Below are 15,149 nucleotides of genomic sequence, written 5' to 3' on the forward strand. Positions count from 1 at the left end.
TGGCTTCCATTGGTACACTTGATCTTCAATAGTGCTGCATTAACACCTCTGCTTCAACCTCATCAATGTTTGGTATATTCATCCCATTCTAATAAACATCCAGCCCTGAAAGAACAAGTCCCTAGGCTCTCTCCCCTTCTGTCTTTCCCTCCTTTCTTGTTAATGATTTTTTTTTTTTTTTTTTGATCTTTAGTACCTATAAGGGAAACAGAGACAGCAAATATGACAAAGTTTCTTGAACAGTTGCTTGGTTTTACAGCATGGTTACATAGGATGCCCATGTAAAAGGGGCCCCCTTAATCATAGCAGTTACCATGATCTGGGTAAGGAACACATTCAGTAGATGACTATCCCAATCACCATAAAGCCAGTCCAGCATGGCTTGCTATAAGGTGTACAGCCACTTCATCTTGGGTTTTCCACTAGGCATTTACAGAGGAAAGACAGTCTCTCTTTTCAGGTAAACAAACTTCACAGCAGTTTTTATCCAGTCCACCAGGCTACCTGCTCCCTTGGTAATAACCCACTGTATATAGCCATTTGTGACTGTTACATAGTAAGCTGTGGGTCTTATATCAACCATTCTCTTCCTCTTTATAACATTCAAAACCAAAGATACTAACCCTAAATTAGTCATTCTCACTATCCATTTCAGTAAAAATTCTTCAAGAAGCTGATGATGAACAGATCCACAAAATGAGACAACTCCTCGGCACTATAACCACTGGTTTCAGAAGTTTCTTGGTTTTGCCCTCCCTCCAACTGGACTACTTTTCTGGTAACCAGAGGTCATAGCAATACTGTCTGTTGTCCTAGAATAATTTTTCCCATTGCAGGTGGCTTCAAGACTACTGGTTGTAGTTCAAACTGACTGAAATCTAAGCTTGCCTCCGCATCAGAATCAGCTCCAGAACTCTACATTACTTTCATTTTAGCTATTACACATAACAATAATCAAGAAATTCTGTATTTAGCTTGTTTCTTATGTATGTATCCAGTGAGCCATCTCATTGGGAGTTGAATATCATCATTTCTAAATTCCATCCCATAACTTTTGCCTTTAGTAATGGATCACAGCACAGCTACAGTTTCATATCATGAATGAATATATAGCCATCTAAAAATAAAAAATTCTGCACTCCTTTGCCCCTTCATCCTTTCTCTTCTCAAATTATGTTTCAGTGAGTCAGGGTTGATATAGCAAATTTCACTTTTTACGGTACAAACTCCAATGACTTATCATGCTAACGATCCAGAGTTAAAACAAACTTCCTAAGTTAAAAGCACAGTCTTCCAAAGACTGACCTCAATTCAGACACCACTAGCTAAAACTCAGGGGTTCCCAGGCCCTAACCTTCTGATCAAGTGGCTACATATCCAGAGGTTCCCAGTACTCCCTCAGGTTCAATAATTCACTAGAAGAACTCACAGAACTCAGGAAGGCAATACACTTTACAATTACAGTTATATTACAACAAAAAGTGTATCAATCATGCCCAGCCAAAAGAAGACACACATAGGACAAGGTCTGAGATGATCCCAAACATAAAACTTCCGTATTCTCTCTCTTTGGAGCCAAAAGAGGTCACTTCATTGGTACAGTGATGAGTAACAATATGCATAGAGTATTGTTAACTAGGGATGCTCATCTGTGATTCAGTGTCCAGAGTTATTGGAGTTTCATTACATAGGCATGATTGATCAAATTACTGGCCATATACTGAACTCAATCTCCAGCCCACTTCCTCTGCTCCCCAGAGGTGAGACTAATTTTATCTGGCTCAATGCCCCAACCCTATAAACACAGGTGTGATTTTTCTTGCATAGTTTACCCCCATCCTGAGTTACCTCATTAGCATTAACTATTAAGGCCAACATGAACAAAAACACTCCTGTCACTTGAGAAATTCCAAAGGTGTAGAGATTCCCATGCACAAACTAGATACAAAAGCCAGCTGAATTCTTTGTTATACAACACAAGACTTACTATAAGACAAAACAACACAATAAGACAACATGTTATTGGCTAAAAATAAACATAGGGTGCCTGGGTGGCTCCGTCGTTAAGTGTCTGCCTTCGGCTCAGATCATGATCCCAGAGTCCTGGGATAGAGCCCCGTGTCAGGCTTCCTGCTCAGCAGGGAGCCTGCCTCTTCCTCTCCCTCTCCCTCTACTGCTCCCCCTGCTTGTGCTGTCTCTGTCAAATAAATAAATAAAAACTTAAAAAAAAAAAAGAAGAAACACATAGATCAAGAGAACAGAACAAAGTTCAGAAGAAGTAGACCCACACAAATATACTCAACTGATTCTGACAAAGAGGAAGAAGAGACGGTTCAATGTAGAAAGGACAGTCTTTTCAACAAATAGTGCTGCAACTCTTAGACAAAATTATATGCAAAAAAATTGACCCAAATACAAGTATTAAACAGAAATTAACTCAAAATGGATGACAGATCAAAATGTAAAGTACAAGACTATAAAACTTCTTAAAGTAGAAAACCTACATGACCTTGGGTTTAATAATGATTTGTTAATTACAATACCAATAGCATTATCTTTGAAAGAAAACATTGATAATTTGGAATTTATTAAAACTTCTGCTCTGTGAAAGACATTTTTAAGAGAATGAAAAGACAAGGCACAGACTAGGAGAAAATACTGTAAAACACATATCTGATAAAAGATTTATATCCAAAAAATACAGAGAACTCTTAAAACTCAACAACAAGAAAACAAATCAATTAAAAAATGGGCAATAATCAAAAGGAATGAGATCTTGCCATTTGTAATGACGTGGATGGAACTGGAGAGTATTACGCTGAGCGAAATAAGTCAAACAGAGAAAGACATTTATCATATGACCTCACTGATATGAGGAATTCTTAATCTCAGGAAACAAACTGAGGGTTGCTGGAGTGGGGGGTGGGGTGGGAGGGATGGGGTGACTGGGTGATAGACACTGGGGAGGGTATGTGCTCTGGTAAGCACTGTGAATTGTGCAAGACTGTTGAATCTCAGATCTGTACCTCTGAAACAAATAATGCAATATGTTAAGAAAAAAAAAAAAAGAAGATAGCAGGAGGGGAAGAATGAAGGGGGGGAATCGGAGGGGGAGACGAACCATGAGAGACGATGGACTCTGAAAAACAAACTGAGGGTTCTAGAGGGGAGGGGGGTGGGAGGATGGGTTAGCCTGGTGATGGGTATTGAGGAGGGCACGTTCTGCATGGAGCACTGGGTGTTATGCACAAACAATGAATCATGGAACACTACATCAAAAACTAATGATGTAATGTATGGTGATTAACATAACAATAAAAATTTTTTTAAAAAATGGGCAATAGATCAAAAGTGACACTTCACCAAAGATATACAGATGACAAATAAGCATATGAAAAGATGCTCAGCATTATTATTAGGGAATTGCAAATTTAAAAACAATGAGATACCACTGTACACCTATTAAAATGCCTAAAATCCAAACACTGACAATACCAACTGCTGATAAGAATGCAGAGCAACTGGAACTCTCACTCACTGTTAGTGGGAATGCAAAATGGTACAACTTTGCAAAATAATTTGGCAGTTTCTTTTAAATAAGGCTTTTTTAGCCTTACCCCATGAGCAAGCAACTGCACTCTTTGATACTTTCCCCAATGATTTAAAGAAACATCTATACACAGGGCTCACTTTGGCAGCACATATACTAAAGAAACATTTACACACAGAAATACCTGCATGTGGATATTTATGGCAGCTTTATCAATAATGGCCAAAAACTGGAAGCAACCAACATTTCCTTTGGTGAATGGATAAACGAACCGTGGTACATCCATACAATGTAGTATTATTTATCAATTTAAAAAATGAGGTATCAAGCCACAAAAAGACATGGATGAATCTCAAATGCATATTGCTAAATGAAAGAAGCCAGTGTGAAAAAGATACACACTGTACGATTTTAGTTATATGGCATTCTTTAAAAGGCAAAACTATGGAGATAAATCAGTGTTTGCCAGGGGCTCAATGGGGAAAGCAATAAACAGATGAAGTATAGGGAACATTTTAGGATGGTGAAACTACTCTTTATGATATTGTAATGGTGAATACAAAACATTAAGCGTTTGTTAAAATCCACTGAACTTTACAGCACAAGGAGTAAACTTTAATGCATGCAAATTTGTTTAAAAATCTTTTAGGAAGTCAGCGTCCCTGGAGGGAGTACAGAATGTGACAAAAGTCTGAATGTATTTATTACAAATGTATGACGCAAACTCACTGAAGGGGATGAGTGGTATAAGGTGCTGATCTAAGTAACTTCAGAAGTGAATGGAGTCTAAGACTAAAGGCTAAGAAATTCTATAAGCACTGTACTCTAGTTGATAAAGGTGTTTCCTGTCGGGGTACAAACTAACAATTCTGAAATGATTAAATATACTGGAATTGAACAATTACATAAATGGATGGCTGAGAGTAAGCAGTTTTCTTCCTCTTAGAGTGGGAGGTTACAAACAAGCAAGGGGAAAAAGCAAGAATGATGCACATGGTAATGGATTAGAATCGGACACATCAATATGTGAACTCATGTTTAGCTCAAAATATAAAAGGTTACATACAGAAATATTTATAGATATGTGTATATACACAGGTTGGTACACACACATATATCTCTTCTTTCAGCTGACAAAATCTAGAACCAAAACCCTGGTTGCCACATATCTTACATGCAAATTTTGGTTTCTAATACAATTCTCCAATTAGAAACTAAGGCTCTTTGGGGGTGACTGGGTGGCTCAGTTGGTTGAGTGTCCAACTCCTGATTTTGGCTCAGGTCATGACTCTGGGTCGTGAGATCAAGCCCCATGTTGGGCTCTGCGCTCAGCAGAGAGTCTACTTGAGATTCTCTCCATCTCCCTCCTCATGCCACTCTTGCTCTCTAAAATAAATAAATAAATCTAAAAAAAAAAAAAAGAAACTAAGGTTCTTTGGAGAAAGGGCTGATTCTAAGACTGAGGCAGGAAATATACGAGATGAGTCTGGAGCATCTTACAATGCCAGAAAGTTAAAAAAAAAAAAAAAAAAGCTACCCAAAACCAAAATAACAAAAAAACACAATGACAGGGGTATGAATTAGAACCAAAAGTATAAAATATGTAATCCATACTGATATAAAGAAATGAGGGAATAAATAAATGAGGAACGAGACAAATCCTTTCCATCTTGCAGTAGAAATCCAAATAATTTATATAGAGATACTCCACACTTAATGAGGTGGATCATAACTAGCTATTCCTTAAGTGTGTGCTGCCCAAAGTGATGTTTCCCAAAGAGTACAGTATGGAAAGAGAGAAGAAAAGAAAAACTTTCACTGTGGAGAAACCTGAAAAACACTATCTCATGCCAGGGTCAACAGCAACAATGATGAGTCATATTGACAGTATACATCCCTGAGAGAATGCACTTTAACTCTGTGGTCTTCTGCCCAAAAACATATTTCCCCAGTCTAATCATAAGGAAAGCATGAAACAAACCCCAGGTGGGCAACATTCTAGAAAATATCTAACTAGTAGTACTCTTCAAAAATGCCAAGGCCATCGAAATCAAGGAAAGTCCAAGACACTGTCACAACCAAGAGCAGTCTAAGACATGACTACTAATTATAATACATATCCTATATGGAATCCTAGAACAGAAAAAGAAGGGGAAAACTGAGAATATCCAAATAATGTGGACTCTAAGTAATAAGATATCAATATTGGTTCATTAATGTAGCAAATACGCCATATTAATATAATATGCTAATAATAGGGGAAACTGGATGTGGGATAAACAGGTACTCTTTATACTATCTTTGCAATAATTCTGTAAATCTAAAACTCAAAACTGATGAATCATTGAACTCTACATCTGAAACTAATGATGTACTATATGTTGGCTAATTGAATTCAAATAAAAAAAAAACTAAAACTCAAAAGTTTACTAAAAATTGAGTATTTACTAGGATCTTAATGATATTAAGAAATGACTTATTTTTTAAAGGTACAGTAATGAAATTTAGCTATGTCTGAACAAGAGTGCTTATCTATTAGTAAAACATTGAGAAGTAACTAATTATTAAGGCATAGTGAAATATCTACATATAAATGTACAAGTGTACATTTACATATAAAAATTTTAGGGGTGCCTGAGTGGCTCAGTCAGTTAAGTGTCTGCCTTTGGCTCAGGTCATGACCGCAGGGTCCTGGAATCGAGCCCTGTGTCAGGCTCCCTGCTCAGCGGGGAGTCTGCTTCTCCCTCTCACTCTGTGCCCCCCACCCACCGCCCGGTTCATGCTCTTTCTCTCTCTCAAATAAATAAATTTAAATAAATAAATATTTTATATTACATTATTGTATCACATAAATCATGATGATGTGTAAGACTCACTCAAATTAATCCTGTTTGGGGAGAGGAGTGGGTGAATCGGGATATAAATGAAAAAAGGCCATGATTTTGATCATCCTTTAAGTTGAATAGCTGGTATAGTGAACCCCCTTGACTCTTCTCTCTAGGTTTGAATAGGTGTGAAATTTTCTACAAAAAATTAAGTAACTGCCTGATTTAAAAATTTAACATAAAGGGCCAGAAGACAGACTCTAAGAATTAATCTCTCAGAAAGACAAAGGACAAAAAAATAAATAAATAAATAAATAATAATAATAATAGAAGAAGAATGAACAGAAATAGAAAAACAGGAGAGAATGGAAGCTCATAAGCTCATGTGAGATATAATAACCAACTATTAGAAGTTCTAGGAAAAGGGCACAGAAACAAGGGAGGGGATAAAATAATAAAAAAAGAAAATAAAAGAAAAATTTCCAGATTTGAAAAGGATAATGGATCAAACTCCTCATTTAAGAAGGCTTCAAAAATTCTTGTTTGTGATTATCTCATAGATACCCAAAACATAGTGAGTGAAAATGAATCCAGACTAACACTCAGCCTCAGTAACTTCTAATCCAGAGTTCTTCCTTGTCTCTCACTCCCACCACAATATTAAAAAATCCCTGCTCAGAGAGATTTCAGATGTAGTACTGCTACAAGACTCTACCTGAAATAAAGGCTGAGGCAGTTAGTCTAACCGTAAAGAAAACTCCAATGGCCAGATGTGATGACAGTGACCAAGTTTAAATAAGCTTATAAAATATCACTACAATACAAACATTTTACAGAAGAAATTTCCTTAAAATAGAGCTTGTTCCCAGACCAAGAGAACAGAACAACAGGGCTCTATTGACATTTCTACACAAATTCTTTACAAAGAATACCCTATGACACAAAACTCTTAAAAAAAAATTTTTTTTTAATTAAATGACCACTCATCATTGTTATTTCCTGTGAATTATGTAACTAGAAAGAGAAGACTTCAGCTATAGCTCAATGCTTTATAAATTTCTCTTTTGCTCTCAAGAAATGTTCATCTTAGATTTTCCTCCATTATTCCCAGGAACAAACCCACCTTAATACCCAGGAACACCTTACAAAAATAAACACAGTATACAGGGTCACAAATCTAAGAGCTCCAGAGGAAGAAATGACTACTCACTGTTTCATTTTGGGATCTCCATGCTGAAATTATGATTTCTCACAAAATATTTTAAGAATTCTACTGCAATAAAAATAGGAATTCCGGAGAAATGAAATAATTTTCCTGATAAAGAGAATAATCCCTGGAATAATACCTGTGAATATGTTAAGTTACACAGCAAAAGAGGAATTAAGGTTGCAGGTGGAATTATGGCTGCCAGTCAGCTGACCTTAAAATAGGGATTTTATCCTGGATTATCTAGGTGGGTCCACTGTAATCATCTTTAGAGTGCAAGAGAGAGGCAGAGGAAGAGTGGTGAAAGAGATGCAGTGTTGCTGGCTTTAAAGATGGAGGAAGTGGGGAGGGTCATAATTCAAGGGCAGCTGCTTGAAACTGGAAAAGGTTAAAAAAAAATAAAAATAAAAAAGGATTCTCCCCTAGAGCCTCCAAAAAGAACACAGCCCTGCTGACACCTTGATTTTAGCCCACTGAGACCTGTATCTGACTTCTCACCTACAGAACTATAAGATAATAAACGTGTGTTGTTTTAAGACACTAGGTTTGTGGTAATTCGTTAAAACAGCAAAAGAAATCAAATATATTCTGTTTCTTTAATTCTATAATAAGACATTTCTGTTTCTTCTGTTTTTGTTTTTTAAGATTTTATTTATTTATTTGACAGAGAGAGACACAGCGAGAGAGGGAACACAAACAGGGAGTGGGAGAGGGAGAAGCAGGCTTCTCGCTGAGCAGTGAGCCCAATGTGGGGCTCGATCCCAGGACCCTGGGATCATGACCTGAGCCGAAGGCAGACGCTTAACGACTGAGCCACCAAGGTGCCCCATGTTTCTTCTGTTTTAAATCCAATCCTATTCCTATTGCCTGAGAACTTTATAGTTTAAGTATCTGTTCCCTCCTTTCTGTGGTACTTCCCAGTGGGCTGAAAGAGACAAAGGCCAACACATAAGCACATCACCCGATGAAAAGGAAGGAGAGATGAGTCAGTGTGTGATCCTGTGTGGGACTTCTACTGGAGGTAGGTAAACTGTCTCTGCCCTGCCAGTCTTGTAATATGTTGTAGACTTTGGCAAAAAACCCAAGTCAAATTCTGCTTGACTTGACTTAGATCTTTTTAAAATTTACTTTAGCCTTTACAGGTTTCAGATAAACAATTTTAGCCACACTGATTATAATGGTGGGTGGCAGATTTCAGTTAACATGTATGTTTGTTGAGAGCTTAGCTGAGCTATTCCATCATATTGCTGCCTCGGCTTACATTTTTGGCCAAGCTGCCTGCAAGGGCCTTAAACTGACACTAATCCCTTGTACAAGTACAAGCCCTAGATAACAGCCCACAGTCACAAGCAAATGTTAAGTTCCTTGCCTCCCAACACCTTCCCCTTGTGTGGCCCTTAGGTAAAACCCCTGTGAAGCTTACCAAAACCCTTGCTCTTTATGGTCTAACTGGACAATCCACCTTACCCCAAAAAGGAACCCCAAAGCACTCCACCCATAGACCCTAATAAAGGCAGGTGCCCCAGTTCCTCACTCTTTCTGCCTGTACCCTGCCTTGACCTTCCTGGGTGGTCCCTCAAGACAAGGGGTATACTTCCTCCACAGCCTGTGAGTAGTAAACTTCTCTTTGTTTCTCTTGTGGTCTTTTGGCTCACCATCCAGCACCCTGGAGGCTCTACTTAAAAATGTTGATTTAACAAAATCATAACAATGTTTAATAAATTGAAATGCCAAATGCATTGGTGATCTGGAGTAGTACTCTTGTTGGATGATGGAAAAATGAATGTATTTAATGGCCCCAACTCCTTCAGTAGTCTGAATTTCCTTGAGATTCAATTTTCTGTCCTTAAAACCAGTCAAGTTACCGTGCATCACTGAGTGCCCATTTTAGCTGAGCATCAGACTTATTGCACATTACATCAAATGGAGTTTAATATGCTGTTTTCAATGCCTAAAATGAATGTTCACCCTCTCTTTTCCTTGGTCAACCGGTCAACTTTGTATTCATTCACTGAAACTCAACTCAGACATAACTTCCTCTTTGAAATCTTCCAAACACACACAGACGGAGTTAACCTCCCATCTGCATTATTTTGAGACCACATGCATACTAATCATAGCATGCACATCACTTATAAAATTACAGTATGATAATTTATTTATATCTGCCAATCATACTAGACTTTGTATTCATTAAGGACAAAGATAACCTTATCTGTATCAGTATCTTCAGCACTTAACAATATGTTTGGAACACACTAGAAGCTCAATACATAATTACTAAATTAAACTTCAGATTGTAATAAACAATCCATAAGAAATAATGTAGAGTGAAGAAAAATATTGTGTTTAAAGGGTCATCACAACGATATTTGATAAATTTAAACTTTTTTTCATATATAAAAGTTACATTAACAGGTCAAAAAAAACCCTACATTAATTAAATGCAAATGGAAGATTTACTAGTTTGGCAAAAAAAAATAAATTAAAAAAAATTTAGTTTCCTTGTCTCATTTTATCCCCTTATCTTAAAAAAAAACAAACAACAAAAGCTGAGTTGGATTAAATCCTTCTATGTGTTCAAGTTCTGTATGCTATATCACAGCACAGCTGAAAGTATCAGTATCAGTTTAAAATTTTCATTTACCTATATGAAGACGGTCTCAACTTTCTGTAAGCTGTCCCTCCACTATGACATCCATGCTAATGTCACATTTTTAGTTACTTGTACCTTGCCATTATGACACGTGGTACCTTAGAAACTTACTTTGTGAATAGGTTATGTCACAATATGAATGGAAAAATACTGAATAGCATTAAACAGTACCTTTAAGTTTTTCTATTTATCTCAAATTAAATGGCATGTCATCACAGCACCCATTCCAACGAGTATATATTGAGCACTTACATAGTGCCAGAAACCTAAGAGTGATGAGAGAGATAATGAAATATCAAGTATATTCCAGTATATTCTCCTAATAATAGGAGATTAAAAGCAACCAGACAGACCAGCATAAGAACCAGTCAAAGGAGTTTAGATTTGACATTAGAAGTAATAGGAAAACCAACAGAAAAATAACAAGTCAAACTAACAATTTAGGATGATTTGGGCAGAATGAATAGAACCAACAATATTAGTCAGAACTTCTAAAAGTGAGGAGGTAACACTTTTCTCCCCTACAGTTAACAAATAATTCAATTTTACCAATTGCACCTACTAAGCCTGTTTTCAAAATCACCCACCCCTCTAGATCTCCATTTTGCTACCACTTTAGCCCAAGCCACTACCATCCGTCTTCAGGAACAATAGCTTCCAGCACATTGTCTAGCTCCCTTCTAATTCAATCTTCATACAGAGCATTTTTTAAATGTAAATCAAATTATGTCCCTTTCAAGCTTAAAACCCTCCATCAGTTCCCCTTCAATTTTTAGGACAAAGATCCAAATCCTTTGAGCTCCATAAGAGCCTGTACTTATAGCCTCCTCTCCTGCCACTCCTCCCTTCCATGTCAGTGCTCAAGCTATAGTAGCCTTCTCATAGTTCCTCAAATATTCCATAATCCCTTCCTGCCTCAAGGCCTTCTCATATGCTTTTTACTAAAACAGGTAACATCCTTGCAACTACATATACCCTTTTAACCCTAGGGCAACTTAGCCTAAATATCATTTCCAAAAAACGCCTTACCTAACACCCACACTAGACCAGGTTTTCCAGTAACATACTTTCATACTTTGTAATTCTCCTCTGTAGAACTTTCCCCACTTACTAACTGAAGATAGTTACTAAGTTAGCTAAATATTTCAACCACATCGGCCTCATTAGGACACAAGCACCACTAAAATAAAAGCTATAGCTGCCTGATCAATGTATCCTCAACATCTTGCGCATAACATTCAAATATGTCGAATGGATTGATGGATGCCTTCCACTGGAGGCCAGAGAAAGAATGGTGCTAGAAATAACAAAAAGAAAAGTGAAAGCCTAAAGAGCTTACATAGACTTATATTGAGTTTGAAAAATTAATTTCTGAATCTTTAAAATTATCTGTAGTGTTCTAATGCAGGAGTCAGCAAACTTTCTTAAAAGACCAAATAGTAGGGGCACCTGGATGGCTCAGTCAGGTAAGCGTCTGACTCGTGATTTCAACTCAGGCCATGTTCTCAGAGTCCTAGGATCGAGTCCCACATCGGGCTCCACCGCGCTCAGTGTGGAGTCTGCTTGTCCCTCTCTCTCTCAAATAAATAAAAAATAAATAAAATCTTAAAAAAAAAAAGACCAAATAGTAAATATTTTTAGGTTTGTGGGCAATACAGTCTCTGATGCAGCTATTCATCCTGCCATAGCAGCATGAAAGCAGCCACAGACTATATATAAATTAAAAGGTATGGTTGCACTGTAATAAAACTTTATTTACAAAAACAGGTTGGCAGCCTGAGGCTACAGCTTTGCTGGCCCCTATTAATATATCCCAAAGAAACAGGAGGCAGAAATTAAACAAAAAAAATAAAACTGTTCTTTCATTTTAAACTCATAAAGAAGCTCTTCTTGAGATGCCATACAAATTTTTCCCCAAACTTTGAACTCAAAATGGGTTAACATGTATTAATTAAAAGCACACATGGAATCTTCCTTTAATGGTCAGAATTAAGTATATCTCCTCTCTTAATGTGGATAAGTTTCTGTTGAGGCAGCAATTGTCTCTTTATTCACATGTATTTCTCAGTAACTAGAGTACAGAGCACACAGTGGAAATTTAAAACACATGCTGAACAAATGAATGATCCAACCACAAATTAGCCTTTCCCCTTTTCATTCTTCTAGTCTACTATAGTTTGGTGCAGAGACAAGAGGAGAAGCAATTAATCTGTAAATTTCGATTTTCAAAAAAGATAGGGACACCTGGTATCAAGCATCTGCCTTCGGCTCAGGTCATGATCCTGGGGTCCTGGGATCGAGTCCTGCATCAGGCTCCTTGCTCAGCAGGGAGCCTGCTTCTCCCTCTGCCTGCCGCTCCCCCTGCTTGTGCATGCTCTCTCTGTCAAATAAGTAAAGAAAATCTTAAAAAAAAAAAAAGATATTCTCCAGTAAGACTGAAAAGGAACAATTTTCCAAAAGGCAGACATTTAATAACAAAGAGAAAACAGAATACAACAGTGAATAGCACCTTCTTTACCTTAAAGAAGAAACCCAGTATAAATTTATGGTGCCACATCGTACAGTAGAGACAATAAACTGGGAGCTGGTTTATTCCAACTTCTAATTCCTCTGTGTCTCTTAAGTGATTGTGTGACTTAACTTTTCTAGGCTTCAGTATCCTTATCTATAAAATTAGTGGATAAGAGTAAATGATCTCTATGTCCTCAATTCTACAGCATCTAATTTTTCTGTATATAAAAGACTCAATATAGCACTGCCAAGTGGATGAATGGAAACAAATGCAAAATCTCATAAACTGAATAATGAAGGGTGGGAAAGAGTAGTAAACAATCTCCATTGTGATAGGTATGACCAATAGATCTAAAATGAAAATTCAGAGTAAATGTATAAATTGCCAGAGTATATATTGGTCCAATGCCCAAGAAAACAAAAGCTGGGAGTTATAAAGTAATCCCATCCTCCTTTTATTTAAAATCATAGTTCATAGTGCAGCACACCTAGCATGAAAATACAAACATACACACACAAGCTGCTATAAGTTATTTCCAGTTATTGGAAGATACCAAATATTACAAGTAAAAATATTCAAATATCTCCAAATAATAAAACCTATGATTAGCTACAGCAATGACAAACCTTAGTGAAGCCACTTCAATAACTATGTCATCAGTTTAGAGTAACTTAAATTGAAAAAAATGAGTTTGGCTAAACTGTGCTTAAAATTTACTATTTTATTTTTAGTACTAGAGCTAAATTTGTCAACTTCAAAATAATATAATAATCGTATTATTTAAAAAAAACTCTAAGGCAAGGTAGAAGAATAATGGCCACCTCAAAGATGTCCATATTTTAATCCCTGGAACCTGTGAATATGTTAGGTTACATGGCAAAGAAGAATTAAGGTTACAAATGAATTAAGATTGCCAATGAGGAGACCTCAAAATAGGGCAGTATACTGGATTATCCAGTTGGGCCCAATGTAATCACAAGGGTCCTTAAATAGAAGAGGGAGACAAGGTCATAGTAACATGAGGTGAGACTCAACCAGCCATTGCTGGCTCTGCAGATGGAAGGGGCTATGAGCCGAGCAATGCGGCAGCCTCGAAGCTAGAAACGCAAGGAAAGAGATTCCCCTCTAGGGCTTTCAAAAGGAAAGCCTTGCCCACCTTTTTTTTTAGTCCAGTGAGGGCCTGGGTCCTAAGACAGTAAGATAAGTTTATGTTGTTTTAAGCTATTAAGATTTTTGGTAATTTGTCACAGCAATAAGAAAAAACTAATACACCTATAGATTTATAAATGTGTTTTTAATTAAAGTCTGAATCTGATTACAAAAACAATAAAAATCAGAATGCCCAGCATCCTTAATGAGATTTTTCTAATTTCTGAGATTATGTAGTTCTTTATTGCTACAAATACACAACAAAGACAGTATTATATGTGCTATATTTTTTCCAAATAAATACTACTTTTCCCCCTTTGAAAAAGCAGTTTTGCAATAGATGCCTCTTAAATCTTTATGGTTGAGCCAATCCCAGATTCTCAGAAATCCTTCCAACACAAGACACTGTTCACTTTCCTCATTGATTATAATTAATTTCACTGACCATTATAATAATCTAATTCACATTTCCTAAAAATCAGAGCAGTTCATGTCAAACTCTGAATTTAACCAGTGTTTGAAAAATGAACCTTTTAGCTGTCTGGATACTTCCAGACCCAGATTTTCATATTAATCACATAAAATAATACAGATTCTATAAAATTTACTACATATAGAAGCATTTTTCATGATTTTTATGAATTTTTTATCATTTGCTTTGATAATAAAACAGATACATGTACAGGTCTGGGAATGTTTATACTGTACCTATATTATTAAGATTAAGATGTCCAAGAGCATCTTCATAAATATTCTTTCAAATTGGCAGGTAGGGATTGGGGGTGAAAGAGTGAGGCATGAAGAGTCAGAGACTGAGCAAGCTAAGGAAGGCATACATACAGAGGGACAGTGAACATGGGCAATTAGAACCCAAGTAATGTGAAAAGAGCATCCATGCCCAGGTGGGCCTAGTACATCAGGGCTTAAGTACATCAGGGGTAATGATGAGAGTGAAGAGGGAGCATTTGAGGCAGGAGGTTGGCCTGGTATGAGATATAAGAATTTAAGCAGAATATATGTGGGGGATGGCCTGATATGGTACATCAGAGCCCAAACAGGGTAGAAACATTATCCATGCATGGTGTGTGACCCATTATAGGGGTTTCAGAGCCCAGGTAGGATGAGAAAGACATAAATGGGAAAGAGGAAGTGGTGGCAAAGAACAGAAATCAGTTACATAGAGGAAAACAGATCAAGTAAGTAAATATTTTAAGGATAACAGAAGCCAGGTTTATCACCATCAGAGAAGG

General features: G+C 36.9%; 1 protein-coding gene across 10 annotated transcripts in view; it reads right to left on the minus strand.

Annotated features, from left to right (window-relative positions):
* The window catches only part of CCSER2 (coiled-coil serine rich protein 2), a 191,255-nt gene that overhangs the window by 123,179 nt on the left and 52,927 nt on the right, over positions 1-15,149 (minus strand). The window contains exon 4 of one of the 10 annotated variants that reach the window (XR_013449714.1): positions 12,483-12,618. The exons of 8 other annotated variants lie outside the window; for them this stretch is intronic. The gene's annotated coding sequence lies outside the window, so the exon portion shown is untranslated. Of the gene's footprint in view, positions 1-12,482; positions 12,619-15,149 lie in introns of those variants that run through there. One more of the 10 variants, XM_078077494.1, reaches the window with a different exon arrangement.

The sequence above is a fragment of the Halichoerus grypus genome, chromosome 7 (genome assembly GCF_964656455.1).
Source record: "Halichoerus grypus chromosome 7, mHalGry1.hap1.1, whole genome shotgun sequence".
NCBI lineage: Eukaryota > Metazoa > Chordata > Mammalia > Carnivora > Phocidae > Halichoerus > Halichoerus grypus.